The sequence below is a fragment of the Polyodon spathula genome, chromosome 24, assembly GCF_017654505.1.
Source record: "Polyodon spathula isolate WHYD16114869_AA chromosome 24, ASM1765450v1, whole genome shotgun sequence".
In the NCBI taxonomy this organism is placed as follows: Eukaryota; Metazoa; Chordata; class Actinopteri; order Acipenseriformes; family Polyodontidae; genus Polyodon; species Polyodon spathula.
The window spans coordinates 23,430,849-23,436,448 of record NC_054557.1 but is presented as its reverse complement, the minus strand read 5'-3'; the positions used below and the strand labels follow the sequence as shown (position 1 = coordinate 23,436,448).

The window sequence follows — 5,600 nt, the reverse complement described above, 5'->3', positions numbered from 1 at the left end:
TGAACTGTATTTAACACTTTTTAATGAAAAAAAAAACAAAACATTTATTTTACAGAATTTGTTCTGAAAAAATAAACGTAATTTCTTGTATAATGTATGAATGTAATTTGCTGATAAAGTTAAGGTAACTTTCCATTTTATTCCTGAAGATATTTTACCTTCACTGTTTACCATCTTTTTATTTTTACAGTGTAAAGACTGCTGGTAAATTGTCTGAGTTAGACTGGGGCTGCCAATAATTATGACTGCCGCTCCATAGATTTCTGAAACTATATCATTGATAAATAAGTATAGTTTAATGAACAATATTTACTAAACTAAATTGATCACCGAATAACTGTTCAAATGAAGGGTGCCAACAGGTTTGACTAGGACTGTATGTACTGTATTCAATGTATTTACTGATTTGATTAAAAATCACTAAGAAATATAAGAAAAAAAAAGAAAACCTAGAAACAATTTTTTTCTGTTATTTTGTTCTATTCCAATATTGTTCTGTTTTCCACAAAAACAAATGTATTTTAAAAAATAAAGCAGTTTACTTTGAAAACAGTCCCTGTGGATTTCTTGTTGGCTTATGGGTTATCTGTTACGTTACAAGCAACAAACAGTAAATACCAGCGGGAAGGGAAAACTGTTTTTATACAGAAGACACAAAGATTAGTTACCCAAAATATCAGGCAATTGTGTTGTTTAAAATAAAATAAAAACCTTTTAAAAATTGAGATTCATTCTTTCTTTGTGAGTTTTGTCTGGTTTGCTGGGTATAGGCAAAGACAGTGTGAGGTAACGGCAGTGCTTGAAATGGAAAACAAAAAAGAAGTGATGATACTCACAGTACTGTCGGCTCCCTTTCCACCTCTCCCTGCCCAGCTCTCTCCCTTTTCACACTTTCACACTGGAGCCGAGCTGAGCCGACCGAGCCCTCACGGGACGGCTAGATTCACGCTTGTGATTTTGTCGAGACGGAACCGTGAAACACGGGCCTCGCAAGATATCTGGTACTGGCTCGGTGCTGAGAAAGGCTGGGGCGGGGTTAACTCGTACTGTCGGAAACAATAAAGTCTACCAAAAGATATCACAGGAATTGAGAAATACGGGACAAAACCACAACGCGTAACAGTGTTGTGAAAAAATAAAAAATAAATAAACCTATATTAACAATGAATGTATAAAAGAAGTTGTAAAGAAAAATATATTTAAATATGTTGCATTTAGATTTTGTTTTTAATAGGCCTACTTTAAATCTATTTTTACTTACATTTTTCAACTGAATAGTGCTAAATGTTTTGTTTTGATTTTTAAGCAGGAACTCAATTCTGAACGAAAATGTGAAACATTATTATACTAAAACTGTAATTCTTACGTTCTTAATTCAGTTAATGAACTGAAACTAAAATAAAAAAAAAAAATTCTTAAAATGAAATAAAACTCAAACTAAAATGAAATGCTGGAACTAAAAAAAAACACTGGATTATAGATGTTTTCCTGGTGCCTCACTCTCGCTTGCTCCACTCTCTCAAAGAACTAATTTAAACTTGTATGTGCAAGAATCCAACCGCTTGCTAAGGTAGATTACACAGCATTGATGCTTTCCATGTTTATTACCCTTTCCTAGTGAAGATTACATTCATTATTCAAACATTTAAAGTTTAGTGGTATATTATCCTAGATTACAGGTGTTTTGCCAATGAATGAATATTATCCTCCAGACTAGAATATTCAATCTCATTGTTATCAAGCTTCATACAATGCTGGCAGTGTAATACTGTGATAAGGAAGGTGAAGTCTGTTCCTGTAATAGACTGAGGCGAGGGGAGTCCTGTTTGAGGTCTTTGTCAAGCTGCCTGGTACAGTGGAGGTGTCACAGCTCTGAGGAGGAATAAGAACACGAGGCACAAATTGAAACCTATCAAATCACAATATTGTTCTTTTAGTAGATTTCAAAATTTAAAACATTTATCTTGACTATGCATTTCTTGTTGAATTTGTTTGTCCCCCATGTTTTGTGTTCCCAGTGACTGTCTGTGTGCTGTGTGGGTCTGATAGCAGTTTGTGTGTTTGTAGGTTTCCACCATGACTGTGTCTGTCTGGCTCTTTGGCTGGCTTCAGTCCATTGTTCAATCAGGTGTTGTGTAGCAAGTTTTATATAATAAGAATATAATATATAATAGAACACCACTCAAAGTACGGGGGCAATTACCCACCTGCACAGGTTCCTTTTATTTGGCACTTGAGTGGGTGGGGCAACAACAATCATGCAATAGAACAGAACAACCAAATGGGCTCAATATCAATCATTTATTGGGAATAATTAAAACTATGATAAATACACAAATCACTATCTTACAATTGTTACATAAAATTAGCTAGTATATAAAATAGAAGTTTTGTATATTGAAAGAAAATAAATACAAACATCACAATATATAAAAATCAAAAATAAATATACAAAGCTCTATCAGTCAAAAGAGAACGAATTTGTGATTGTCGAGCTGATTAAAGTTTGATTGAATCCCAGCCCTTGACTGACAACCCCTGCCCCAATAAGTAAACTGTATAGTGACGCACACATACCGGTGGAGCCGGAGCAATGCCAGACACAAAGAGGAGAGAGAGTACTGTCAGCAGGAGTTTCATCATGGTGTTTGATGATCTTGGAAAGTGAAGACAAAGAACAAAATAGCAATTGGATTGTTATTGCAAATGTGTTTCTCTTTGGCATATTTAGCATGCATCTGTCTATCCTGTCCTAGCTTAAGAGCAAGGGAAAGTCTCCACCTTGTCCAATTAAGGAATTCATTAGTCAATTAGGCAATTAAAGGCTCAGGTTTAATGAAAACCAGAAGACCCTGTGGCCCTACAGTCCTTACCTCACACTTCTCTTCCAGTCAACGCTCAGAAGTCCTTTCAAACACTGTTTTTCTGATACCTGGAAATCAAACAACAGGCAAGCCCTGAAGTATAAACTGAAAGAATGGAGCATAAATATTTACAATAAAATAATAATTACAATAATACAAAATATATTAAGTTGACTAGAGCGTATGTAAAATGGGGGCTTTGTATATTAAAACAACAATCAAAAAAATGCAAATAGATACAGACTTATACAATTCGGGGTACACAGGTAAATAATGTTATTAAAAAGGGCCAGAATAATTACTAAACTCTAAAAAACTATAAAATGTCAACACAGAAATAAAAGCAATAAAAAACCTCACGGACTTACTAAAATACACAAAGATGTTCCTAATTACAGAATATTTACGATGCTAAATCCATATCACTTTGTCTCCTTCTTTAAACTAAATCACAACACTCTTGTTAGCATCAATAGAAAAAGACTAAGCTGAAACTTGGCATGGTTAAGAAAATCTCAATCATAGATACAAGTTGTTTCAGCAAGATCAGTGCAGGCAAGGGTAATTCACGGCGGTGTGCAGAACAAAACAAGCAGTCCACTTGTTGCAGAGGAAGAAACACTTCAGCACGATGGTTTGTTTTTGGGTGAGATAAAAGCAGGATAATCTGAAACAGCCTGGCATACTAATATAAATCTTAATGGAGAGGACATGCTTTTTAAACTAGATACAGGAGCGCCTGTAACAGCAATACTGGCAGAGTTGTACAAGCACAGCAGAGACCGACAGTGACAAGCAACACCAAAGAGGCTAATATGCCAGTGCAGGTTGACCGGGAAATAAAGGGGAAATTAGCAATCAGCCCATCTTTGTAGTCAAAAGACTAGGCTTTACACCTAGTAGAAAGAGTAAATGTGATTATAGAGCCTGAAGAATTTTCTCTCTCTTCCCCTCTCTCTGCTGTCTACCGCTCTCTCTCTGTGTCTCTCTGCTGCTGTTTACCGCTCTGTCTCTCTGCTGCTGTTTACCGCTCTGTCATTGTCACAGTAAATGTGATTGTAGAGCCTGAAGAATTTTTCAAATGAAAATTATCAGATGTTTTTACCAGTTTGGGCAAATTAGAAATGAATACAAAGTTTGCATTAGAGATGATGCAATGCCCTATGCCCTCACTACCCCACGCAGTGTGCCCACAGCACTCATGAGCAAGGTGAAAGATGAACTGAAGAAAATGGAAGAAATGGGAATCATTTTGCCAATAGAGAACCCGACTGAGTGGTGCGCCAGAATGGTGGTAGTGCCGAAATCAAATGGGAAAATCTGAATTTGCGTTGACTTGACAAAGTTGAATGAAGGAGTGTGCCGGGAGCAGCACATCTTGCCTTCTTTAGATCAATGGATCGCTCAGCTGAATGGTGCAAAAATATTCACAAAGCTAGATGCTTGTTCAGGGTTCTGGCAAATACCTCTAGCAAAAGAATCAACAGAGCTGATTGCCTTTGTGACACCATTTGGGTGGTTCTGCTTTAACAGATTTCCTTGGTATCACATCAGCAGCCAAGCATTTCCAGCGACGCATGTCTCAACTACTGGACGGACTGACTGGAGTCATATGTCATGCAGTGATGTTCTAGTTTTTGGCAAAGACCTGGCACAACGTGACGAAAGATTAAATGCAATACTAAACAGATTTCAAGAAGCGGGCCTTACCCTAAATGAGAAGTGTGAGTTTGCGCAGTCTGGACCTTGCAACCTGAAACCAGTGCCTGGCTGATAGTTAAAGGGGGTAGGATGGCTGGAACTACAGTGGACCCAGGCAGATAAGTTAATGAGAATGTGGACACAACAGATACACAATTACACTGGTGGATTGTTTTGAATTGAATGTATGACAGATAACGAAATATGTTGCTGTTGTCCCAGTTGAGGAGGTCATATGACATATGGGTAAGAATTGGTACTGGGAGTACTGGTCAACTTAAGTTAGTCATAATGACGCTATTGAGGAACATGTCTCTCATGTATTTTAACTTGGGGTCTCGTGTGCTTTCTTTGGTTGTACGTTTCTGTGTGTCTCATTATTCTGCAGACACAAGCAGGATAATGTAAAAGCTAGGAATTTGGGGAGTTTGGAAAAGTGAGTTGGTGCCAGCTCTCAAAGTCTAACTCTCTGCCTTCGGGCTCAAAAACCAATGTCCTTAATGAATGGCTTTGTTATAATTCCAATATGTATACAAGATAAGCGATACTTTTTAGAAACATAGAGGTAATTAACTCAAAACTGGATTTCTCTGGTCAGAAGAGCAAAGTTGCAGAAAAAAGGTAGGGTTTTGAAGAGCCAGCAAAGAAAAAACTACATTAGGAGACACTACACAACACAGAAGACTGCACTAACACCAGGACAACGGATTTCTAAAACAAAGTCGGCACAGTGTTAGGAAAAGCTGATGCACCTCATTCATACACTATGGAAACATCTTGTGGGGATAAGAGAAGGAATAGGCGACATATCTCCAGGTTCTTCCAGAGCTTTCAGCAGTTTACATTATAGCTCTGATCTGTTATTCAATCTTTGTAAACCCAATCTAAACTAAGCATGACTTCAAAGCAAGTAACTCCTGCAATACTTCCTATTTATCACATGTGTGTTTATTGAATTATACAATGATACAATGTGCATTCTATATTGTTTTACCCTGTGTTATGAACTTAGAAACCTCTTTTATTTGAACATTT

The 5,600-nt window shown here is 37.1% G+C and overlaps 1 long non-coding RNA gene across 1 annotated transcript; it reads right to left on the bottom strand.

Annotated features, from left to right (window-relative positions):
* Window positions 1–1,668: 1,668 nt before the first annotated feature.
* LOC121298845 lies at window positions 1,669–2,961 on the bottom strand. The gene is made up of 3 exons (XR_005947336.1): window positions 2,874–2,961; window positions 2,578–2,656; window positions 1,669–1,872 (listed from the first exon to the last, which is right to left on the bottom strand). It is a non-coding gene; the product is annotated as an uncharacterized LOC121298845 (long non-coding RNA).
* Between the last annotated feature and the right edge of the window lie 2,639 nt (window positions 2,962–5,600).